We start from the raw sequence: 27299 nt of genomic DNA, 5'->3' as shown, positions 1-27299 counted from the left end.
CTATGTGATCAAAAGTATCCGGACACCACCAGAACATACGTTTTTCGTATTAGGTGCATTGTGCTGCCACCTACTGCCAGGTATTCCATATCACCGACCTCAGTAGTCATTAGACGTCGTGAGAGAGCAAAATGGGGCGCTCCGCGGAACTCACGGACTTTGAATGTGGTCAGGTGACTGGGTGTCACTTGTGTCATACGTCTGTACGCGAGAATTCCATACTCCTAAACATCCCTAGGTCCACTGTTTCCGATATGATAGTGAAGTGGAAATGTGAAGGGACACGTACAGCACAAAAGCGTACAGGCCGACCTCTTCTGTTAACTGACAGAGATCGCCGACAGTTGAAGAGGGTCGTAATGTGTAATAGGCAGACATCTATCTAGACCGTCCCACAGGAATTCCAAACTGCATCAGGATCCACTGCAAGTACTATGATAATTAAGCGAGAGATAAGAAAACTTAAATTTCATGGTCGAGCGGGTGCTCATAAGCCACACATCACGCACGTAAATGCCAAACGACGCCTCGCTCGGTTAAGGATCGTAAACATTGGACGACTGAACAGTGGAAAAATGTTGCGTGGAGTGACGAATCACGGTTCACAATGTAGCGACCCGATAGCAGGGTGTGGGTATGACGAATGCCCTGTGAACGTCATCTGCCAGCGTGTGTAGTGCCAACAGTAAAATTCGGTGGTGTCATGGTGTGGTCGTGTTTTTCATGCAGGGGCTTGCACCCTTTGTTGTTTTGCGTGGCACTATCACAGCACGGGCCTACATTGATGCCTTAAGCACCTTCTTGGTTTCCACTATTGAAGAGCAATTCAGGGATGGCGACTCGATCTTTCAAGACGATCGAGCACTTGTTCATAATGCGCGGCCTGTGGCGAAGTGGTTACACGACAATAACATCTCTGTAATGGGTTGCGCTGCACAGAGTCCTAACCTGAATCTTATAGAACACCTTCGGGAAGTTTTGGAACGCCGTGCCAGGCCTCACCAACCGACATCGATACCTCTCCTCAGTGCAGCACTCCGTGAAGAATGGGCTGCCATTCCCCAAGAAACCTTCCATCATCCGACTGAACATTTGCCTGCGAGAGTGGAAGCTGTCATCAAGGCTACGGGTGGTCCAACACCATATTGAATTCCAGCATTAGCGATGGAGGGCGCCACGAACTTGTAAGTCATTTTCAGCCAGGTGTGTGGATACTTTTGATCAGATTGTGTACATTTGTTCCTTAAATGAAGGCCTGAGTTTGATACTGTTGTGTACATAGTTCCGCGTAGTCAGCGCGTACACAACTTTCCCACTAGAGCGCGCCCCGCTAAGCACAACAGCGCAGGCGCAGCGCTCGTCCGTCTCCGTACTACGAGATGGCGCTGCCTTAGAGATGGACCAAATTCTGCTTCCGCCGATCCGCGTATTAATATGTGACGCAGGCAATGAGATTGCTGCTAACGTAGAACCTTTTCTCCTCGCCGATCACACCCGCGCAGTGATACCTGAATGCGCGAGGTATTATAACGAGTGTACAGAGCTCCGATCAGTCAGTCTGCATCAATCTGCATCAGTCTGCATCAGTCTATAGTCAAGTTTCACTTTGCGCCTAATAAGATTACCATATTCCGGTACATAGCCATGAAGATAAATGTATAGACACTTTTGTCAAGTATCAGAGATATATATGAGAATAAGATTAACGTACCAATACCAAAGGAACTTCAGATTGTCAATTGTAAATAGCATCCAGAACAAAAGTAATTTTTATGCTCGTTATTATTTTAATAAATGTGTGTGAAAATTAATCAAGATCTGTTTAAAGTTGGTCACCGTCAATCTGCTACTCTAAGCCTACAAGTGGCATTTCTATCGTCTGACCTAACGGCAGAAGATAAACACGCCACGATAAGACCACGAGGCACATTGCTGACACTCGCCTACTTCGTTAGAGCGACAAGTCAAATAATCTGATGGTGTGTGTACCGAAGGTCTTACAGTACGCAAACCACAGATACTAATAGACCTCTCTTGGCCAGGAATGCCCTTTTCACCTGTGCTTGCTAAAATCCATATAATTTTCACTGTGCGGCCACAAGAGAAGGAAGCAATATGGCAGTGTTTTATGGATAAACTGAAATGAAGTGATCTGCGCAGAGTCCGAACCCAATGGATCACCTCTGGAGTGGATCAGAAGGTCGATTTCACTGCATACCTTAGTCTCCGACATCTCTACGTTCTCTGATTTCGCCTCTTGAGGAAGGATGGGCTCCCTCCACAGGCATTCAGACACCTTATTGAAAGCCTCACCAGCAGAGTTCAGGCCTTCATACAGGACGCATTTCTCAATAATGGCTTGGCTCTGAGCACTCTGGGACATAATATCTGAGGTCATCAGTCCCCTTAGAACTAGTTAAACCTAAGGACATCACACACATGCATGCCGGAGACAGGATTCGAACCTGCGACCGTAGCGGTCGCGCGGTTCCAGACTGAAGCGCCCAGAACTGCTCGGCCGCACCGGCCGGCTCCTCATTAATGTTCACCAATATGTGTCCTGATACTATTAATCAGGTATTGCAGATATGCGAGTGTCATTCGTTGTATAATGCAATACATTTCTTTCTGAAAGCTGGTTCAAATGGCTCTAAGCACCACGGGACTTAACTGCTGAGGTCATCAGTCCCCTAAACTTAGAACTACTTAAACCTAACTAACCTAAGGACATCACACACAACCATGCCCGAGGCAGGATTCGAACCTGCGACCGTAGCAGCAGCGCGGTTCCGGACTGGAGCGCATAGAACCGCACGACCACCGCGGCCGGCGAAAGCGGGTCGGTTTTATTCAGGATGCCGGTACACCACATTATTGCCCTCTCTTTTGGTTACAAAACGCTATTTGTCAACATTATCTCCGTTCAGTGCGATGGTCTTACTCCACCTTACTGGGAGGGCCTGTATGTTCGCTTGGTACCACTCCATCGGTTGAGGCTGGAGCCAACCTCTTGCAGCCGCACGGTGTAGCCGTGTGGTCTTAGGCGCATTGACTCGGTTCGCCCTTCTCCCCCCCCCCCCCCCCACCCGTTGGAGGTTCGAGTTGTCCCTCAGGCATAGGTGTGTGTGTGTGTTAATGAGCAATGGCTACCTGGTGTTATGCTCTGCATTAAGCCTTGTTGCTATTCTGTGATTATCTTACACGGTTATCACAATTATGCTGTAATCCTCTCTCTTCGCGAGTGCCAGCAGCAGCGTCTATCGATATTCGCATCCTTGTACTATCTTTAGCCTCGTCCTTATAGTTTATGGCTGTGGCGTGTGCGGGCAGTTGGTCGGCTGGCGTGGAGCAGCGAGGAAGTCTCCGTGGTGCGCATCTGGCCGGGTCTGCTGGCGGTTTCAACGCGCGGTGGGAGTGTGAGGGGCTGTTTGGTTGTTGGTTGTTTTTGGGGAAGGAGACCAGACAGCGTGGTCATTGGTCTCATCGGATTAGGGAAGGATGGGGAAGGAAGTCGGCCGTGCCCTTTCAGAAGAACCATCCCGGCATTTGCCTGAAGTGATTTAGGGAAATCACGGAAAACCTAAATCAGGATGGCCGGACGCGGGATTGAACCGTCGTCCTCCCGAATGCGAGTCCAGTGTCTAACCACTGCGCCACCTCGCTCGGTGAGGGGCTGTTTCCATTGCTACGAGGTCCTTGGCTCACCTATCCTGGACACCAAAATTGTCTTTACTTAATCTACTATCCAGCCCCAACTGTTCACATTGTGTCGTTTGAATTTCGTTGTGGGCTGTTGGGACATTCCTGTGAGCAACAACGTGTGTTTTCAAGCTGTCGAAATTCTAGCCGCCGTCCTGTGGAGTTTAACTTATCTTGATTATTTTGAACTGAAGTGCACCAGCGGAATCTTCTGCCTTGTGGCCGTTAACGTTCCTGTTATGAAACGTCCCCTTTGAACAATTATACAAGACTGTGCTTTAACTGACACACAATATTTTTTAGCGCAACGCAATCTGACTTTCAATAATCCCTACAAAAGAATGGCCCTGACTAACATTAACCTATACCTTTCACAAATCACTTACCTCACAAAAATCTTCGCTACTCGAACTACTGCAATACAGCGAGCGCCACTACTGCCAGCTAAATAAAAGATTCAAACTAAGGAAGGCACTAACTACTAATAGGCATAGTTAGCAAATGAAAGATTTAGATAGACAACAAACACTGTATTTACCTTAACAGTCATAATATATATAGCAGTTCATGACAGTCTTACAAATTTCAAAACTCCGCCATCTCTCTCCCCACATCCATCACTGCTGGCGGCTCACCTCCAACTACGCAACGCTACGCGCTGTTCACATCCAACTGCCCAACACTACAATGGCAGACAACAATGCAAACTAGCCACAGACTGCCCACAGCACAGCCAGTGATTTTCATACGGAGCGCTACCTAACGTTGCCAATAAGAAAACATAAACAGCCGACTTACACTGTTACCTGCCATGTCTGTTGACGTAAATTCAGGCAATGTAGTTTCCTTGTCACGTTGTGGCTGCTTAGCACGGCGTGTAGTTTCACAGCTGAATGTGTAATTCGTTGTGGGCGCCGATACCTTCTGCGTTGTTCCATTGAACTCCCCGTTGTGTGCTGGTCGGGTGGAGCGGATGTTATCCAGTCGCTTGGTCCGTTAACAGGTTGGGTTGCGGTCTGATTGAGAATTTGTTGGGCCGACTGCCGGTCTGCCTAAGCGTGCGTTAGTGTTTGAATTCCAGGCCGACCCTTGGAAACTTCTGAGCGCCGTTTGGTGTGCTGCCTTTTCTTATTTGTACTTGTTTGTTTATGTATGGCTTCTAGCCGATTTTAAATTAAAGTTGTTTCGCCCTTGAGGCGTGAGATTAAATGGCGCATTTAGCCCGGAATTAAGTTCTAAAATTAATGTTTGGCTTCCTATGTTTCTCATGTTTTCTTTACTCTTGTAATGTTTGTCAAATGAATAAAGATGTCCGATTGCAACTGACTGCCACTCATTTTGGCCCCTTTCCACAAATTAAACTATGTTTCGTTTCCTGCGGGTACAGCAGGGGATCTCAGTTAGTTTGATATACGAGTGCTAGTTCTGCAAGGTTCGCAGGAGAGCTTCTGTAAAGTTTGGAAGGTAGGAGACGAGGTACTGGCAGAAGTAAAGCTGTGAGTACCGGGCGTGAGTCGTGCTTCGGTAGCTCAGTTGGTAGAGCACTTGCCCGCGAAACGCAAAGGTCCCGAGTTCGAGTCTCGGTCGGGCACACAGTTTTAATCTGCCAGGAAGTTTCATATCAGCGCACACTCCGCTGCAGAGTGAAAATCTCATTCTGGAAACATCCCCCAGGCTGTGGCTAAGCCATGTCTCCGCAATATCCTTTCTTTCAGGAGTGCTAGTTCTGCAAGGTTCGCAGGAGAGCTTCTGTAAAGTTTGGAAGGTAGGAGACGAGGTACTGGCAGAAGTAAAGCTGTGAGTACCGGGCGTGAGTCGTGCTTCGGTAGCTCAGTTGGTAGAGCACTTGCCCGCGAAACGCAAAGGTCCCGAGTTCGAGTCTCGGTCGGGCACACAGTTTTAATCTGCCAGGAAGTTTCATATCAGCGCACACTCCGCTGCAGAGTGAAAATCTCATTCTGGAAACATCCCCCAGGCTGTGGCTAAGCCATGTCTCCGCAATATCCTTTCTTTCAGGAGTGCTAGTTCTGCAAGGTTCACAGGAGAGCTTCTGTAAAGTTTGGAAGGTAGGAGACGAGGTACTGGCAGAAGTAAAGCTGTGAGTACCGGGCGTGAGTCGTGCTTCGATAGCTCAGTTGGTAGAGCACTTGCCCGCGAAAGGCAAAGGTCCCGAGTTCGAGTCTCGGTCGGGCACACAGTTTTAATCTGCCAGGAAGTTTCATACGAGTAGTAGTGTGTAAACTTAGGGACCGATGACCTCAGCAATTTGGTCCCATAGGAACTTAGCACCAACCTCTTGCTGCATCAACACTCTCCTCTCCTTCCACATACTACTTCCCGCAGAGTGCATCGTTCATTGGGCCAAACAAGTGGAAGGTGGAAGTAGGCTGGATGAGGAAGAACAGCGCGTGAGCTGCTCTCAGGTGCGCAGTCTTATCAGGGGCCTCGAGTTGTCATGGAGAAGAAGTTCGGCAACCAGTTTTGGTACGACGAACACTCTGAAGTCCTTGCTTCAGTTTCCTGAGGGTTGCAGAATACACATCAGAGTTGATGATCGTTCCGCCATGAGGGGGGGGGGGGGGTGGACATCAAACAGAATAACCTATTGATAGTCTCAGAAGACCGTCTTCCATAACTTCACCGGCTGAGGGTGAGTTCAAAAAAAGTTCAAATGTGTGTGAAATCTTATGGGACTTAACTAGGTCATCAGTCCCTAAGCTTACGCACTACTTAACCTAAATTATCCTAAGGACAAACACACACACACACATGGCCGAGGGAGGACGCGAACTTCCGCCGGGACCAGCCGCACAGTCCATGACTGCAGCGTCTGAGACCGCTCAACTGCTGAGGGTGAGTCTTTGGACTTTTTATTCGGAGGAGAGGCGGTGTGGCGCAGTTCCAGATACTGCCGTTTTGTTTCCTGTTCGAAGTAATGAATCCGTGTTTCATCGCCCGTGACGATGTTTGACAATAAATAGTCACGACCAGGTTCGTAACGCGCAAATAGTTCTGTACAGATGATGTTTCGTTGCTCTTCATGGTCCTCTATTAGGCTGCGTGGTTCTCCAACTGGCACACCCCTTTGAGTACCCCAACTGGTGGACAAGTGTCTCAGAACTACCAACAGAGACGTCCAGTCGATTAGCGTAGTGTTTGCTGCGATCCGTGGATCACCTCGAACGAGAGTGTCCACACGTTGCAACGCTGCAGGAGTCACAGGCGTGTGCTACCGTCCCCACACGCGGTAGGTCAGATAGTCTTGCCTGTTGCGATCATGATAGGCGCCTTGCCCAACGACTCACCCTGCTTTTGTTCACTGCCAGGACTTCGTAAACATTCAGCAAGCCCCTATGAATATCTGCGATGCTCTGGTTTTCTGCCAAAAGGAACTCAGTGACAGATCTCAGATGCCGTTTTGAAGCAACATATACCGCTACGACCAATGGGAACTTGATGAAATTATATGGGTTGCACGGGGAATATCCCACGATGTCCCCCAACAAATTCCACATGTTTTGAACCGAAAATGTCTGACAAGAATCACCTCCATTTCTTCTTGGTGTAGCAATTTTAATGGCCAGTAGTGTACATGGGTTGCACTGGGAATATCCCACGATATCCCCCAACAAATTCCACATTTTTTGAACCGAAAATGTCTGACAAGAAAATTGGTTGCATTATTGAACGCTCCTCGTAGAAGCTTGGGTATAGATTTATATGAAATTAGGAAGCAGCAAATTTTTGGGCAGCTGATAAAATAAGCGAGATTCGTTGGTGGTTCTGAAGAAGGCAGAGGCCATCAGATGCCGGCTAAATGAGTTTCGTTCCTTTATTTTTTTCCCCTCTCTTCTTTGCGGCCAGAGCTAATTGCCGAGTTATCCACAAAGCCGAGCTGTCCGCTGCGTCGTAATTGCAAACATAATTACGAAATATGAAACTGAGAGTCGTCAGGCGCTGTCTGGCTGTAATTAATTTTTTTTTTTCCCAAGCTTGGATGCTACATAAACGATCGACTGCGGAACAATGCTGAGGTAAAAACGCAGAAGAGGGAAAAGGCTGTTGTTCTGATGTGTCTGAGGTGAAACGCTGTACTAGAAATCTATAATATTCTCTTATCAGACCAGGAAACTGTCTATACAGGGTGTCTCAAACGTACTCCAGTCCCTGTCTTCCCCTACTATTTTACCCTCTACAGCTGCCTCTAGTATGATTGACGTCATTCCTTGACGCCGGAACACATGTCCTGTCATACAGTCCCTTTTCCTTGTCTGCGTTTTCGTTATCTCTCGTTTTCAGTGCTTCGGAGAACCTCCTCATTTCTTACCTTATCAGTCCACCTTATTTCAACATCGTACTATAACACCAAACGCCGAATGTTTCAGTTGTCTACTTTTCCTGTTTTCCCACAGTGCATGATTCACAACCATACAACACTGTATTACAAACGTTGTTGTTGTTGTTGTGGTCTTCAGTCCTGAGACTGGTTTGATGCAGCTCTCCATGCTACTCTATCCTGTGCAAGCTTCTTCATCTCCCAGTACCTACTGCAACCTACATCCTTCTGAATCTGCTTAGTGTATTGATCTCTTGGTCTCCCTCTACGATTTTTACCATCCACGCTGCCCTCCAATGCTAAATTTGTGATCCCTTGATGCTTCAAAACATGTCCTACCAACCGATCCCTTCTTCTAGTCAAGTTGTGCCACAAACTTCTCTTCTCCCCAATCCTATTCAATACCTCCTCATTAGTTACGTGATCTACCCACCTTATCTTCAGCATTCTTCTGTAGCACCACATTTCGAAAGCTTCTATTCTCTTCTTGTCCAAACTGGTTATCGTCCATGTTTCACTTACATACATGGCTACACTCCATACAAATACTTTCAGAAACGACTTCCTGACACTTAAATCTATACTCGATGTTAACAAATTTCTCTTCTTCAGAAACGATTTCCTTGCCATTGCCAGTCTACATTTTATATCCTCTCTACTTCGACCATCATCAGTTATTATACTACTTTAAGTGTCTCATTTCCCAATCTAATCCCCTCAGCATCACCCGATTTAATTTGACTACATTCCATTATCCTCGTTTTGCTTTTGTTGATGTTCATCTTATATCCTCCTTTCAAGACACGGTCCATTCCGTTCAACTGCTCTTCCAAGTCCTTTGCTGTCTCTGATAGAATTACAAACGTATACTCCCAGAAATTTTTTCCTGGAATTAAGGTCAATGAGCTGATAGATATGACGAGGCTGAGTCAAATCAAAACCTTAAATTTGTAATAACAAATCGAAATTTCGCGCCGTTATCCTGTAAGTTGGTAAGCGTGCTACAAACAGCGTGCAGAATGGCCTGTAGGTGGCAGCATAGTGCAGATGCACACATACCGTCGCAGTGTCAGTATAAAGATGGCCGCCCCACTTGCGACATGCACCAGGGAAGAACAGCGTTCTGTTATTCGGTTTTTTGCGTAGTGAAGGTGTGAAACCTATTGAAGTTCATCGAAGAATGAAGGTTCAGTACGGTCATGCATGTTTGTCACAGCAGCAAGTCTACGAATGGGGTTGAAAGTTTGCAAATGGTGCGACTTCAGTGGAAGATGCTCCTCGTCCAGGTCAGGCACAACCAGTTGTGACTCCACAGAGCACTGCAGCAGTTGAAGACATAGTGAAGGAAAACCGCCGAGTGACACTGAATGACATTGCAGCATGTTTACAGATTAGTCACGGGTCAGCACACCACATTGTGCACGGTGTGCTCCAGTTTCGCAAAGTGTCTGCAAGATGGGTGCCACGGCAGCTGACTCCTGAAATGAGAGAACGACGTGTTGATGCTCGTGAAGAACTTCTTCGGCGCTTTGAACGAGAAGGTGATGGCTTCCTTGCAAGATTCGTTACTGGGGACGAAACCTGGGTTCACTTCCACCAACCGGAAACGAAGAGAGCGAGCAAGGAATGAGCGCAATTCCTCATCACCAAAACCAAAGAAGTTTCGAACAGAACCATCAGCAGGGAAGGCTATGCTGTCTCTCTTTTGGGACGAAAAAGGCGTCATTTTGGAGCATTAAATGCGTAGAGGGACCACTGTCACCAGTGCATCATACACAGATCTCCTAAAAAATCATCTGCGGCCTTCAATCAAATCAAAGCGACGTGGATTGCTGTCAGCAGGTGTCGTTTGCAACATGACAATGCGAGGCCCCACAGTGCTCGTACAACAGTTGCAACAATCACAGACCTGCACTTTGAGTGTCTTCCTCATCCACCATACTCTCCAGACCTCGCTTCAAGTGACTTCCGTATATCTGGACCACTCAAAGGCGCAACGGGAGGAAAGAAGTTCCGTTCTGATGAAGAGGTACGCCACGCCATGCATGAGTGGTTGCGCGGACTACCAAAAGAATTTTTTTCTAAAGGAATTTATGCACTTTGTAAGCGCTGGAGGACTTGCGTTGAGCGTGGGGGAGATTATGTTAAAAAGTGATACAGCTTTGTACCACTTCTGCACAATAAATAATATTTAAAAAAATATATAAGGTCTTCATTTGACTCGCCCTTGTAGATTGTTTTTGGCCAGGAATGTCTTTTTGCGTATGCTGGTCTGCTTTTGATGTCCTGTTTGCTCCTCCCATCGTGTGTTACTTTTTTCCAAGGTAAGAGTATTCCTTAAGTTCGTCTGCTCCCTAACGTAATGTGTTTATCTCTAATTTCAGCACTTCAGTATCTTTCATTACTTGCGTCTTTCTTTGATTTACTCCCAATCCATATTCTGTTCATTTCAGTAGGTCCTGTAATTCGTCGTCACTTTCAATACCATCAGCGAATCTTACCATCGATGTCCTTTCAAGCTTGAGTTTTAAACAGAGTCCTGACCTAACCTTTATTTCCGTGATTGTTTCTTCACTGTAGGCGCTGTACAGCAAGGGCAGAAGTCTGCATCGGTGTGCTACACTCCTCTTAATCCGAGAACCTCGTTCTTAGGCTTCTATTGCTATTTTTTTCCTCTTGGTCCTTCAACACATTGTACCAGGGGCGTTCAGTAAGTAATGAAGCATTTTTTTTCTCGTCGAATTTCGATTGAAACAATACGTTATTTGTTGAAGTATGTCTTGGAAGTTTTTCGGTTCAGACGTGCGTAGCGAGCAGAGTGCTGTCATTGCGTTTCTGTCGGCGGAAAACCAGAGCATCGCAGATATTCATAGGCGCTTGCAGAATGTCTACAGAGACCAGTCAGTGAACAAAAGCACGGTGAGTCGTTGGGCGAAGCCTTTGTCATCATCGCAACAAGGTTGCGCAAACCTGTCCATTTCCCGCGTGGTGGCTGGCTGTGACTCCTGCAATGTTCGAACGTGCGGACACTCTCCTTGGGGGTGATCGACAGATCACTATCAAACACCTCGCTGCTCAACGTGACGTCTCTGTTGGTGGTGCTGACACGCTCGTCCACAAGTCGGTGTACTCGGAGGTGTGCGACCGCTGGTTTCCTCGCCGCCTAACAGAAGGACATAAAGAGCTACAAAAATGGAAATTAACTTCTCCTTCTCCATGATACAGTGTTTTTTTTTTGTTTATAATATGGGTGTGTAGATTCGTTGTAGCGTCGGTGTGGTGTCTTCTATACGTGTGTGTATGGCGTGTGGGTCAGAGTCACTGAACAATAGGTGTGAGCACACTTGTGCTGTTAATAACACATCAGATATTCTTCCATTCCATATGTGGCATACAGCAAACCAGTGCTTAAGGGGCTCCGGAAAGGCTCAAAATCATGAAAAGTTCAATTTTTACTTTTTTGCGTTTTCTGAATCTGCAGACTATTACCTTTTAATAGATATATAATTTATTCAATTCCGAAGACTACAAATATTTTTAAATTTTTTTTGAAATGTGTTCTACATGGGCGTGACCCAGTGTGGCGCTGTTAAACTGCTGTCAAATGGTGTTATTATTAACGTCCGTGTTCATCAGGTACATTTTAGTGATGTGAGATAAAGTATGTCTTGTGGCTAACCTGTGATGGTCCAATATATATCGCTGGTGTGATTGTCGATTGTTTCGTGTTTATTTACTCTGTCGTTATCTCGAAAATATTCGTAATTAATTCTTTTTCTTGAGTCTCTGTTTTGTTGAAGTATAATAATGAGTAAAAGTAAAGTTATTAGAAATCCTCTGAAGGCTTTTAAGAAAAGGAGAAATGTTGGAAAGCCAAAGGTATGTGTTATTACTGTAAACAATAAAGACGATGAAAATCCCCAACATAGCTTGTGTCCCAAAGAAGAAGACGTTGTTGTTGTTGTGGTCTTCAGTCCTGAGACTGGTTTGATGCAGCTCTCCATGCTACTCTATCCTGTGCAAGCTTCTTCATCTCCCAGTACCTACTGCAACCTACATCCTTCTGAATCTGCTTAGTGTATGCATCTCTTGGTCTCCCCCTACGATTTTTACCCTCCACGCTGTCCTCCAATACTAAATTGGTGATCCCTTGATGCCTCAGAACATGTCCTACCAACCGATCCCTTCTTCTGGTCAAGTTGTGCCACAAACTCCTCTTCTCCCCAATCCTGTTCAGTACCTCCTCATTAGTTATGTGATCTACCCATCTAATCTTCAGCATTCTTCTGTAGCACCACATTTCGAATGCTTCTATTCTCTTCTTGTCCAAACTAGTTATCGTCCATGTTTCACTTCCATACATGGCCACACTCCACACAAACACTTTCAGAAAAGACTTCCTGACACTTAAATCTATACTCGATGTTAACAAATTTCTCTTCTTCAGAAACGCTTTCCTTGCCATTGCCAGTCTACATTTTATATCCTCTCTACTTCGACCATCATCAGTTATTTTGCTCCCCAAATAGCAAAACTCCTTTACTACTTTAAGTGTCTCATTTCCTAATCTAATACCCTCAACATCACCCGACTTAATTCGACTACATTCCATTATCCTCGTTTTGCTTTTGTTGATGTTCATCTTATATCCTCCCTTCAAGACACCATCCATTCCATTCAACTGCTCTTCCAAGTCCTTTGCTGTCTCTGACAGAATTACAATGTCATCGGCGAACCTCAAAGTTTTTATTTCTTCTCCATGGATTTTAATACCTACTCCGAATTTTTCTTTTGTTTCCTTTACTGCTTGCTCAATATACAGATTGAATAACATCGGGGAGAGGCTACAACCCTGTCTTACTCCCTTCCCAACCACTGCTTCCCTTTCATGTCCCTCGACTCTTATAACTGCCATCTGGTTTCTGTACAAATTGTAAATAGCCTTTCGCTCCCTGTATTTTACCCCTGCCACCTTTAGAATTTGAAAGAGAGTATTCCAGTCAACATTGTCAAAAGCTTTCTCTCAGTCTACAAATGCTAGAAACGTAGGTTTGCCTTTCCTTAATCTTTCTTCTAAGATAAGTCGTAAGGTCAGTATTGCCTCACGTGTCCCAGTATTTTTACGGAATCCAAACTGATCTTCCCCGAGGTCGGCTTCTACTAGTTTTTCCATTCGTCTGTAAATAATTCGCGTTAGTATTTTGCAGCTGTGGCTTATTAAACTGATTGTTCGGTAATTCTCACATCTGTCAACACCTGCTTTCTTTGGGATTGGAATTATTATATTCTTCTTGAAGTCTGAGGGTATTTCGCCTGTTTCATACATCTTGCTCACCAGATGGTAGAGTTTTGTCAGGACTGGCTCTCCCAAGGCCGTCAGTAGTTCCAATGGAATGTTGTCTACTCCGGGGGCCTTGTTTCGACTCAGGTCTTTCAGTGCTCTGTCAAACTCTTCACGCAGTATCGTATCTCCCATTTCATCTTCATCTACATCCTCTTCCATTTCCATAATATTGTCCTCAAGTACATCGCCCTTGTATAGACCCTCTATATACTCCTTCCACCTTTCTGCTTTCCCTTCTTTGCTTAGAACTGGGTTTCCATCTGAGCTCTTGATGTTCATACAAGTGGTTCTCTTATCTCCAAAGGTCTCTTTAATTTTCCTGTAGGCAGTATCTATCTTACCCCTAGTAAGATAAGCCTCTACATCCTTACATTTGTCCTCTAGCCATCCCTGCTTAGCCATTTTGCATTTCCTGTCGATCTCATTTTTGAGACGTTTGTATTCCTTTTTGCCTGCTTCATTTACTGCATTTTTATATTTTCTCCTTTCATCAATTAAATTCAATATTTCTTCTGTTACCCAAGGATTTCTACTAGCCCTCGTCTTTTTACCTACTTGATCCTCTGCTGCCTTCACTACTTCATCCCTCAAAGCTACCCATTCTTCTTCTACTGTATTTCTTTCCCCCATTCCTGTCAATTGTTCCCTTATGCTCTCCCTGAAACTCTGTACAACCTCTGGTTCTTTCAGTTTATCCAGGTCCCATCTCCTTAAATTCCCACCTTTTTGCAGTTTCTTCAGTTTTAATCTACAGGTCATAACCAATAGATTGTGGTCAGAGTCCACATCTGCCCCTGGAAATGTCTTACAATTCAAAACCTGGTTCCTAAATCTCTGTCTTACCATTATATAATCAATCTGATACCTTTTAGTATCTCCAGGGTTCTTCCATGTATACAACCTTCTATCATGATTCTTAAACCAAGTGTTAGCTATGATTAAACTGTGCTCTGTGCAAAATTCTACCAGGCGGCTTCCTCTTTCATTTCTTAGCCCCAATCCATATTCACCTACTACGTTTCCTTCTCTCCCTTTTCCTACACTCGAATTCCAGTCACCCATAACTATTAAATTTTCGTCTCCCTTCACAATCTGAATAATTTCTTTTATTTCATCATACATTTCTTCAATTTCTTCGTCATCTGCAGAGCTAGTTGGCATATAAACTTGTACCACTGTAGTAGGTGTGGGCTTCGTATCTATCTTGGCCACAATAATGCGTTCACTAAGCTGTTTGTAGTAGCTTACCCGCGTTCCTATTTTCCTATTCATTATTAAACCTACTCCTGCATTACCCCTATTTGACTTTGTGTTTATAACCCTGTAGTCACCTGACCAGAAGTCTTGTTCCTCCTGCCACCGAACCTCACTAATTCCCACTATATCTAACTTTAACCTATCCATTTCCCGTTTCAAATTTTCTAACCTACCTGCCCGATTAAGGGACCTGACATTCCACGCTCCGATCCGTAGAACGCCAGTTTTCTTTCTCCTGATAACGACATCCTCTTGAGTAGTCCCCGCCCGGAGATCCGAATGGGGGACTATTTTACCTCCGGAATATTTTACCCAAGAGGACGCCATCATCATTTAATCATACAGTAAAGCTGCATGCCCTCGGGAAAAATTACGGCCGTAGTTTCCCCTTGCTTTCAGCCGTTCGCAGTACCAGCACAGCAAGGCCGTTTTGGTTATTGTTACAAGGCCAGATCAGTCAATCATCCAGACTGTTGCCCTTGCAACTACTGAAAAGGCTGCTGCCCCTCTTCAGGAACCACACGTTTGTCTGGCCTCTCAACAGATACCCCTCCGTTGTGGTTGTACCTACGGTACGGCTATCTGTATCGATGAGGCACGCAAGCCTCCCCACCAACGGCAAGGTCCATGGTTCATGGGGGGAAGAAGAAGACAGTTGGTGTAAATATAACAAAGGATTCCTAACTGGTGAAGTGTACACTCATAAGCACAGTCTGCCTCATGCAATAATGGAGGTGATAAAACCTATTTTCAGAGACTTAGCAGCACCTGAACTGTTGAAAAAGTGTATTCACGGAAAAACTCAAAACCCCAATGAAAGTGTAAATAGTGTTATATGGTCGAGAATCCCCAAGACTGTATTTGTTGAAATAGAAACACTTCACTTTGGTGTGTATGATGCTGTTGCGACTTTCAATGATGGCAACATTGTAAGGTGCAAGGTATTTAGAAATATGGGAATGAAGATAGGTTCTAACATGGTACGAGCGATGCCTGCTTTAGACAAGGAACGCCTTCGGGCTGCAGACAGGGCTGTAAAGAGTCTAGAAATACAAGCAAGAGTAAACAGGAGGAGGAACAAGAGGAAGCTGGAGGAGGAGTTTGCAGAGGATGAAGATAATCCATCCTATGGACCTGGAATGCACTAAAAAGTTAATCCAATCTTTGTCGCTCGATTCCCAAAACTTTTATTTTCTCATACTAATTACATGTTTTCTAAGGATCTTCCAAACATATTTGTTTCAAACTTTCAGTAAATGTTACACAGTACCTTCTGCATAATTTAACACAGTCTTTTTCCAAAAAACTGTATATTTTTGAATATATAAATAAAAAATTGCAAAAAAATGTTGTGAATTTTCATTACAATTGAAAAAAATCATCTTTAATAACTGAACTAAAATTTTGTAAAATCCCTGTGTTAAGTTGTAGCCCATATTCCAATAAATAATCTGTAAAAAGTTCAACTTCCTACCTCAAATACTTTGTGAGGAGAGATGTAATTTATAAGCGTTATTTTAACATTGCAAGTATATGGCGTTCCGGAGCCCCTTAACAGTATTGGTTAAAAACAGTCTTGGCTGCAATTGTAGTTTTTTATTTTTCAACGACGCGTTTCGCCCTATTTAGGCATCTTCAGGTTATCTTTCGTATATGGACGCGAGAGGCACCAAGATCTGCATAACGCGTTCCCGTTCACAGGAGCGAGTAACAGAGTAAGGTGGGGGCTCAGGTAGTAAGCATAATGCCAAAAGATAACCTGAAGATGCCTATATAAGGCGAAACGCGTCACTGAAAAATAAAAAACTACAATTGCAGCCAAGACTGTTTTTAACCAATAACACATCAGGCTATGTACAACATATTCACTACAGTTTCATTCCACGAGCAAGAAATCTTATCTTTCATATTGTTAAGGCTTCCTAGATTGAAGTTCCCGGTACATAAATCGCCTTTGGAGTGTCTGTATGGACGTAAAATAAATTAGGAACAGATCGGTGTGAAGTACCTTGATCGTTTACTCGTAAAAATATCTCAGGGGATTAGTGGAATGTCTTCAACATGAATAATGATTTATACGAGGTGTGGCTAGAAAAAAACCGGACTAGTACTGGTGAAACAATAAAACGAATGCAATAAGGCTGAAAGTCGCGTGGCCTGTCACGTGACTCTCGCTCCGCCTACTGCTCGAGTTTCATCTGCCTCCTGCACTCAGTCTGCCCGTGGCGTCTGTTTTAAGTAGTTGACGTTTTGTCTGTGCGTCGGAAAATGTCGAGTGTACAGAAAGAACAGCGTGTTAACATCAAATTTTGTTTCAAACTAGGAAAATCTGCAAGTGAAACGTTTGTAATGTTACAACAAGTGTACGGCGATGATTGTTTATCGCGAACACAAGTGTTTGAGTGGTTTAAACGATTTAAAGATGGCCGCGAAGACACCAGTGATGACACTCGCACTGGCAGACCATTGTCAGCAAAAACTGATGCAAACATTGAAAAAATCGGTAAACTTGTTTGACAAGATCGCCGTTTAACAATCAGAGCAGTGTCTGAGTTAACAGAAGTTGACAAGGAAAGTGTTAGGCAGATTCTTCATGAAAGTTTCAACATGAACAAAGTATGTTAAAAAATGGTTCCAAAGTGTCTCACAATTGAACAGAAGGAACGCCGAAGAATGATTTGTTCTGACATCCTGGAAAACATTGAAAGTGATCCCACCTTCTTACAAAATGTTATTACTTGCGATGAATCGTGGTTTTTTACTTACGATCCCGAAACTAGAAAACTCCTGGTTCTCTACGACAAAAAAAAGCACGAATGTCAAAATCGAAATTCAAGGCAATGATGATTGTTTTTTTTGACATCAAAGGGATTGTGCACATTGATTGGGTACCAGAGGGACAAACAGTGAATCAGCATTACTACATTAGAGTCCTGGCTACCCTACGTGAGCGAGTACGGAGAAAACGGAACAATTTGTGGAGAAAAAAGTCATGGATCCTTCACCAAGACAATGCCCCAGCTCACAGTGCGTTGTCGGTGAAGACGTTTTTGGCAAAACACAACATTCCCATCTTAGATCATCCACCCTGCTCACCTGATTTGGTCCCCTGTGACTTTTTTCTTTTCCCTAAAGTCAAGTCAGCTTTGAAAGGAACTAGATTTGAGACTGTTGAAGCAGTAAAAGAAAAAGCGACGGAAGTAATGTATGGACTTACCGGAAATGATCTGCAGCATTGCTATGAACAGTGGAAAATTCGTATGGAGCGGTGTAGAGACCGAGGAGGAGAGTACATTGAAGGAGATAACATGAAATTGTAAATAATTGTAAATAAATGTTTTTTCCAGCATCAGTCCGGTTTTTTTCTAGCGGCACCTCGTACTTTCATAGGTTAGCGAGATGAAACACTTTTTGCGTGGTACACTTATTATTAATTCAAAGCTGAGAACTTCCTTATCTGTGAAAAATCTCGTCACTTGAACAAAACATAGCTGTGAAGCGCCAACCACGAGAATTTGTTTTGATATCGATACCACTCTTTGCAAAATAAATGAAACTAATTTGACTTTAGTCTGTTTATTCGAGAAATTAATTGCAACCAATCTCCTATTGGCTCAACGCCATATATTATTGGAATCACTTGAAAAACAATCTGCCCTCTTGCAAATGGCGGCCAACAATGCTAATTACAACTCGCGCTGTACCGCACATTATTAATCTCTGAAACATGAACATTTAATTTTTCATACACGTAGGGATGATAATTTTACTGAAATTAAGTGGTTTGGTTATCAGTGGCAGCTTGAATTTACCAGAAATACGTTACAAGGAACATACGTATCCATCCACGACTTTCTCGTTGGAAGATTCGAACCGTGGTAAAAAGATATTGAACATGTTTTGTAAATTATAGATTGCAGCGATCAGTCGTCCTTTTTAAATTTTACTGTGCAGATCTGGATTTCGGCTAGAAGCTAGCCATTCTCAGTGCTAACAATACAAGAAGTACATAGTTAGATGATGTCATAAAAAGTTACAAGTAATGGCTTAACTCATATGGTATGTATATTACTTATCACTATTTTTTTAAAATTTTTCCCCACCTGACGTAATTAATTGTTTTGATAATAATAACGGACTCACAAGGAGTGCTGGCAAATATGAAATATGGAACTTCCTGTTAGAAGTTGACGATGGGAGGTAATTGATGCAGCAAGACGTTGCCTCTGAGGTAAGGCAGTAGTACCATGTGGACATTCAAACTCTCCCAGTAACGTGATGTAAGGCCGTCGCATGAACGGAAATTGTGTTGAAAAACAGTGTTTTATAGCCAAAAATTGGGGAATAATACGGTGTATTGGAATCCAAAATAAAACCAACCTGGTTTCAGAAAAAAGTGTTTTGCATTACTTATTGATCGCTTGTCTGTCCCTATAACTGACCCATATTTTTCCGAGAATTCCCAAAATGTTGCACTATTTATAATTGTCCAATTTTTTTTCCCGGTCATGGTGTGTAATGGAGGTTCAAATGGCTCTGAGCACTATGGGACTTAAAAGCGGAGGTCACCAGTCCCCTAGAACTTAGAACTACTTAAACCTAACTAACCTAAGGACATCACACACATCCATGCCCGAGGCAGGATTCGAACCTGCGACCGTAGCGGTCGCGCGGTTCCAGACTGAAGCGCCTAGAACCGCTGGGCCACACCGGCCGGCGTAATGGAGGTGTGTCGATTATTCGTAGCTCATGGTTCCATTACAAAACGTAGTATCAGAAGTGTCTCTTTGGTGCCTTAACTAAAGCCAAACTGATCGAGATGTCATAGACCATTTTCCCCTCTTCGGCCCGTGTGTTGTTCATGTCAGCAACTTTAATACATCACCTGCCAACGCTCTTACTAACACCTCTACAACATCAATGAGCCACAACGAAAGCGACGCCACTTCTGTGCCAGCTGCGTTCCTTTTCACGGTGCCCTCGTGCCAGTTCGGAAACAAAACGCAATCTCGATTTCTCTTCGCCCCCCTCCAACATTTTCCGCGTCGCCTCCCCCACCGCCGACCGCTACTCCATCAACGCCTTTGAACGGTGGAGACTTAATGGCCGGAAGTTACCCCCACCCTGGCGCCCGGCACGACACCTAAACACACACAAACACACACACACACACACACACACACACACACACACAGAGTAATGACGCTATTTCTCGGCCAGCTTTGATGGTGGGCCGCTAATGGTCCCACTCTAGCCACAATACGCTATTATACGGTTATTATTGTAGCTTCTGTGTGTGCGGCGGCTCCACACCGCAGACACAATAACTCGCGGATCGTTCAGACTTTTGTGTGTACGTCATCATGGCGAGGGGCGTGGGGGAGAGAGAGAAAGAAAGAGAGAGTGTGTGTGTGAGAGAGAGAGAGAGAGAGAGAGAGAGAGAGAGAGAGAGAGAGCTGCAAATGTCGTCACTGGGAGTGGCGACGATAAAAAGAAATGTCACGAAAAATTGAGACGCAGACACTTCCCAAACCACTGTGCTTCCGTTCTTCCACAGTCTTCCTCTTTCATCTATTCACCAATAACTCCCTCCCTCTCTCTCTCTCTCTCTCTCTCTCTCTCTGTGTCTGTCTCTCTCTCTCTCTCTCTCTCACACACACACACGATAGGTTTTATGCAACCCGCAACACCTTTATAAAGCAAGCACGTGGTGGTCATATTCTCTCACTCGCTACGTGCGAACTATTACTCTTATAGAAAAAATGAATAGGTCGTATTGTAACAAATTAGCCCTCGGTCACAAATATTAAGTCAAAATTGGCCTGGTTTCGACGCTACTATGAGCGTCGTCTTCAGAAATAGACTAACTGTACTAAAACATTAGGTATATAGTACATTAATAAAATTAAAGTTTGTGCTGACTCGAAAAGATGCAGTACTTACAAGTCATATATTAAAAAAGATCTAAGCCGGAAAGACGACGTCATGAACACTTGTGAATGGCGAGCTGCTAAGGGCTGCTCGTACTGTGGACAAGGGTTGCAACAAGACTATATACCTAATGTTTTAGTACAGTTAGTCTAATGCTGAAGACGACGCTCATAGTAGCGTCGAAACCAGGTCAATTTTGACTTAATATTTGTGACCGAGGGCTTATTTGTTACAATATTATTCTGACACGGTCAATGAACCTTAGCAGCAATGTTCAAAGTTTTAATGAATAGGTCCTTTTTGTAGGAAATTTAAGGTTTATCAAAAATGGACATGACTGTCTTAATGAGATTCCCGTGATCGTTCTTTAAATAAAAATATAGCATTTCAGTCTTTGATCGCTATTTTTTATTTTCAATGACCGGTTTCAGGCTAACAGCCTGTCTTCAGATCATATATTGCAGTTACAGAGTAACTTGTAAGAAAAAACTATCGGTTCGCTGTCGTGTACTGACAAGTTAATCTGTAACTGCAATATATGATCTGAAGATCGGATGCTAGCCTGAAACCGGTCATTGAAAATTAAAAATAGCGATCAAAGACTAAAAATGCCATATTTTTATTTACATTTAATGTTGTTAACAAGTCTGTTTGCGTGGCCATCACCTGCAACAAGCACAAAAATATTCGATTTATGTACAAAAACCGCCTTTACTTGCAGCAGTATATTTTATTTCATCCAGACAGGTTTCGCCTTGTACTTTCTTCACCAGTGGAATAATCATCTTCAGTGGAATTGTCATTTGCGTTTTCGGTTCACATCTGCCTTTCATCTCATTTGGTTGCATGATGGAGGTCACTATAACGTCACTTGCGAAACTTAAGCGCGTTTTCTTGTTATGAACTTTTTTCCTTCACAGTTTTCATATTTTTTACACTAATTGCTGAGGAGAACTATCATAAGTCTTGTGTCACTAGTTGTAGATATTTCGTAGAAAACTGTGACTTAAAGTCGTAACTACTGTGTGTTTGCTTTATGTCTCTTCCAGAAAGTTATCGTGTGACCTCCAGCATGTGCCCAGATGAGAGGAAACGCAGATTCCAACCAAGAACGCGAGTAAATATTCCACTGCGACTGGAAGAAATAAAATACACTGCAGCAAAAAAAGGCGGTTTCTTTTAAAAAACGAATATGCCTGTACTTGCTACAGATGATGGCCACGCAAAAGAACTTGTTAACCTACATTAAATTTCCTACAAAAATACTACTCAGTTTTTCTGTAGGACTAATTGTTTGCATGTAGCGAGCAAAAGAATATGAAACTCACGCATGTGGTTTTTGAAGGTGTTGCGGGTTGCATAAAACCAATCGGCAGGGGTAGCGGAATCACCGTGTTTACTACACACACCTCTTACCCCACTACTTTACCTTACAACTCTCATCCCCAACTGTCAATTTTCACTTCACAGTATCACATTCTTCTTCATTGCAAATGGTATGTCATCAAAGAAAAGATGCAAGTGGAAGAAATACTGACATTTTACTTGCAAACTTTGTCAGCTTCACTAGGTAGCTGGAGAAATATGATCCGCCGGCCGCAGTGGCCGAGCGGTTCTAGGCGCTTCAGTCCAGAACTGCGCTGCTGCTATGGTCGCAGACTCGAATCCTACCTCAGGCATGGATGTGTGTTAGCTAGGTTTAAGTAGTTCTAAGTCTAGGGGACTGATGGCCTCAGATGTTAAGCCCCATTGAGTGGCTAAATTGGACTGTGCAAAGATTGGGACTTTGTATGGGCGCTGATTACCACGCAGTTGAGCGCCTCAGAAACCAGACATCATCATCATTATCAATCTGCGTTGTTTTCTGATGACGGTGTGGTGTACGGTAAGGTGTCGAAGTTGAGTGACTGTAGGAAGGTACAAGACGACTTAGACAAAATTTCTCTTTGGTGCGGTGAATGGCAGCTATCTCTAAATGTGGAGGGATGTAAGCTAATGCGGATGAGAAGAAAGAACAAACCTATAATGTCCGGGTACAGTATTACTAGTGTCCAGCTTGACACAGTCAACTCGTTTAAATATCTGGGCGTAGCGTTGCAAAGCGATGTGAAATGGAATGAGCATGTGAAAACTGTGGTACGGAAGGAAAATGGTCGACTTTGGTTTATTGGCAGAATTTTACGAAAGAGTGGTTAACCTGTAAAGGAGACCGCATATAGGACACTGGTGCGACCTGTACTGCTCGAGTGTTTGGGATCCTTAATGGGTCGGATTGAAGGAGGGCACCGAAGTAATTCAGAGGCGGGCTGCTGGATTTGTTACCAGTAGGTTGGGTTGGGTTGTTTGGGGGAAGAGACTAAACAACGACGTCATCGGTCTCATCGGATTAGGGAAGGACGGGGAAGGAAGTCGACCGTGCCGTTTCAAAGGAACCATCCCGGCATTTGCCTGGAGCGATTTAGGGAAATCACGGAAAACCTAAATCAGGATGGCCGGACGCGGGATTGAACCGTCGTCCTTCCGAATGTGTTACCGGTAGGTTGAAACGTATTCTAACATTCTGCGTGGTGTCTGTTGTTCTATGTCGTGTCTCCCTACCATTTTCGCGCAACGACGCTCTGAGCGTATTTTTTAGGGAATTGACTAGTTTGAACCTGGGACCTGTTGCTGGTAAGGAGACGACAGACCACACATGACATGTAGAGTTCAGAAGAGTTCAGTGAGACTAGCGATGATATAACCAAATACTTAATGATTTCAGCGTCAGCTCCATTGCACTCCCTGTAAAAGAATCTTAATACTAACTAAATTTAGTGGAAGGGGTTCAAGGCTTTCCTATTTTTAGTTAGCTGGTAATATAACGTCGAAAAAGCAGTTGAATTTACCATTGGAAATTTTATTCTACTCACAAAACATTGTTTATAAATTGCACTATTGATAAAAGGAAATGTTTTAATATAGGATGATAAGAACCAACTGCGTTCAACAAAAATGTGAACAAATATTGCCTGAATGGGTTTCCCAGTTCTACAATCGATCGAAGGATGACCTATGCCATATCACATCTATAATCTAGGTTTAAATTTAGTTTCACAAAATAGAAAAGTATCAAAATGGTCTACAGTGACCCTCAATTATCTTTAATTACTTATCTAACTTGTCGTTAATTACAGTGGCTGATGTGGCTTCTCAATAATTATATAACAGAGAAATCATCGCGTTTCAGATTTTAACTTATGTAGCAAATGTGAATACCATGAGCTTCAATTGACGATCGACACTAGTATAACGTAAAAAGGGGATGTAACAGATGAGACTTCTGCAGTTCTGAGTGAAGCCTTATGCGCTCAAAAATGCGGCATCGCGTGCGTTCATTACCTTGTCGGTGTTCGTCAGGGGGCGGCGGCCGGCGCAGCTCCATACATCTCGCCGTCTCGGAAGCAACTCTCTCCTAACTTCTCCTTACTACAATTTACCGAAGTTGGTTTTAAAAAAACTATCTGGCTGTGTTTTCATCTGACCAATCAGGGTCTCAATGTTAACCTTAAGCTCCGCCTGCAAAAATTCTGTCTATCCAATGAGAAACGTTATACTTTTCGTGGTGGGGCAATGTTTTTAACGTTTGCAACGTAACAGAGACGCGAAAAAGTCTCACGCTAAAACTTGCGACTGGTGTGGCCCTTTTAGTGTTATCGTAAAATCTATACTGTTCTTCTGGAAGGCTCTATCTTTTAACATTGGCTGGGGGGTGGTCCTGGCGGTTACTTTTCGTGGTAGGGCAATGTTTTTAACGTTTGCAACGTAACAGAGACGCGAAAAAGTCTCACGCTAAAACTTCGAGCTGATGTGGCCCTTTTAGTGTTATCGTAAGATCTATACTGTTCTTCTGGAGGGCTCTAGCTTTTAACATAGGCTGGGGGGGGGGGGGGGGTCCTGGTGGTTGGCTGGCGACTTGGGTGTCCGTCCCCTATCGTAGGGCCTTCTAGCTTAACACGGTTCTGCTCTCGGCTTCTGTCCTCGTTTCTCCCCTCGGAACTGCGTCTGTCTCACGGTGGGAAGGTATGACATGCATTTAGGCATTCTTGTGTTAGTCTGTGGTATTCCATTTGCTCACTCGTTACTCGTATTACTTTGGTTAATTTAATGTCACGATTTATTCGGAGCTATGTGACATACTACTGGATTTGCTTACCATGTCAGGGTTTTCATGGAAGGTGTTGGATTTGCCTGACACCCTACAATATGTTAAGGAAATGCTTCAGGAACTCAAATGGGAATCCCTGGAGGGAAGGCGACGTTCCTTTTGAGAAACAGTACTGAGAAAATTCAGAGAAACAGTATTTGAATCTTACTGCAGAACTATTCTACTGTGGCTTAAGTACATTACGCGTAGGCATCACGAAGACAGGATACAAGAAATTAGGGCTCATACAGAGGCATGTAGACAATCGTTTTTCCCTCGCTCTGTTTGCGAGTGGAACAGAAAAGGAAAAGACAATTAGTGTCAAATTAAACACCTTTTAGCCATGTACACTCCTGGAAATGGAAAAAAGAACACATTGACACCGGTGTGTCAGACCCACCATACTTGCTCCGGACACTGCGAGAGGGCTGTACAAGCAATGATCACACGCACGGCACAGCGGACACCCCAGGAACCGCGGTTCAAAAATGGTTCAAATGGCTCTGAGCACTATGGGACTCAACATCTTAGGTCATAAGCCCCCTAGAACTTAGAACTGCTTAAACCTAACTAACCTAAGGACATCACACACACCCATGCCCGAGGAAGGATTCGAACCTGCGACCGTAGCAGTCCCGCGGTTCCGGACTGCAGCGCCAGAACCGCTAGACCACCGCGGCCGGCAGGAACCGCGGTGTTGGCCGTCGAATGGCGCTAGCTGCGCAGCATTTGTGCACCGCGGCCATCAGTGTCAGCCAGTTTGCCGTGGCATACGGAGCTCCATCGCAGTCTTTAACACTGGTAGCATGCCGCGACAGCGTGGACGTGAACCGTATGTGCAGTTGACGGACTTTGAGCGAGGGCGTATAGTGGGCATGCGGGAGGCCGGGTGGACGTACCGCCGAATTGCTCAACACGTGGGGCGTGAGGTCTCCACAGTACATCGATGTTGTCGCCAGTGGTCGGCGGAAGGTGCACGTGCCCGTCGACCTGGGACCGGACCGCAGCGACGCACGGATGCACGCCAAGACCGTAGGATCCTACGCAGTGCCGTAGGGGACCGCACCGACACTTCCCAGCAAATTAGGGACACTGTTGCTCCTGGGGTATCGGCGAGGACCATTCGCAACCGTCTCCATGAAGCTGGGCTACGGTCCCGCACACCGTTAGGCCGTCTTCCGCTCACGCCCCAACATCGTGCAGCCCGCCTCCAGTGGTGTCGCGACAGGCGTGAATGGAGGGACGAATGGAGACGTGTCGTCTTCAGCGATGAGAGTCGCTTCTGCCTTGGTGCCAATGATGGTCGTATGCGTGTTTGGCGCCGTGCAGGTGAGCGCCACAATCAGGACTGCATACGACCGAGGCACACAGGGCCAACACCCGGCATCATGGTGTGGGGAGCGATCTCCTACACTGGCCGTACACCACTGGTGATCGTCGAGGGGACACTGAATAGTGCACGGTACATCCAAACCGTCATCGAACCCATCGTTCTACCATTCCTAGACCGGCAAGGGAACTTGCTGTTCCAACAGGACAATGCACGTCCGCATGTATCCCGTGCCACCCAACGTGCTCTAGAAGCTGTAAGTCAACTACCCTGGCCAGCAAGATCTCCGGATCTGTCCCCCATTGAGCATGTGTGGGACTGGATGAAGCGTCGTCTCACGCGGTCTGCACGTCCAGCACGAACGCTGGTCCAACTGAGGCGCCAGGTGGAAATGGCATGGCAAGCCGTTCCACAGGACTACATCCAGCATCTCTACGATCGTCTCCATGGGAGAATAGCAGCCTGCATTGCTGCGAAAGGTGGATATACACTGTACTAGTGCCGACATTGTGCATGCTCTGTTGCCTGTGTCTATGTGCCTGTGGTTCTGTCAGTGTGATCATGTGATGTATCTGACCCCAGGAATGTGTCAATAAAGTTTCCCCTTCCTGGGACAATGAATTCACGGTGTTCTTATTTCAATTTCCAGGAGTGTAGTTTCCAAATTTATTTTATTTTGAAAGCAGTTTCAGCGTTTCACTGCGGCATCTTCAGGGCTGTGACCGACGTGTAGGAAGATTCTACCGTGGTTGCGATCGAAACAGGGGCCAGCGATACTGGTGTTAGTAGATTTTGATGGTTGAATTGATCGCTATAGCAAAAAATCTACTAATACGAGTATTGCTGGCCCCTGTTTTGATCAGAGCCGCGGTGTAATCTTCCTAAGCGTCGGTCAGGGGCCTGAAGATGGCGTGGCGAAACGCTGAAACTAGAAGCCAAATAAAATAAGATTGGAAACTAGACGACTGAAAGGTGTTTAATTTGACATCGTGTATCGAACAACCGAGTCCGCAACTGTCTCTATAAAGATGGACATAGAAAGACTATTAGTGCCACAGGGTACACTCCGCCATGAACTGCACTTTGGCTTGTAGTTGTAGCTGCACACTATGTGATCAAAAGTATCCGGACATCCCAAAAACATACATTTTTTATATTAGGTGCATTGTGATGCCCCCTACTGCCAGGTACTCCATATCGGCGATCTCAGTAGTCATTA

The 27299-nt window shown here is 44.7% G+C and overlaps 1 protein-coding gene and 1 non-coding gene across 2 annotated transcripts in view; both read left to right on the top strand.

Annotated features, from left to right (window-relative positions):
• LOC126212702 (uncharacterized) overlaps window positions 1-27299 on the top strand; it is a 901304-nt gene that overhangs the window by 773000 nt on the left and 101005 nt on the right. The gene's annotated exons all lie outside the window — the stretch shown is intronic.
• On the top strand, window positions 5819-5893 carry Trnas-cga (transfer RNA serine (anticodon CGA)). The gene has a single exon. It is a non-coding gene; the product is annotated as a tRNA-Ser (tRNA).

Source organism: Schistocerca nitens, chromosome 11, assembly GCF_023898315.1.
Source record: "Schistocerca nitens isolate TAMUIC-IGC-003100 chromosome 11, iqSchNite1.1, whole genome shotgun sequence".
Classification (NCBI taxonomy): domain Eukaryota; kingdom Metazoa; phylum Arthropoda; class Insecta; order Orthoptera; family Acrididae; genus Schistocerca; species Schistocerca nitens.
Note: the sequence above shows the minus strand (reverse complement) of the source record. Positions and strands in the feature narration are given on the sequence as shown.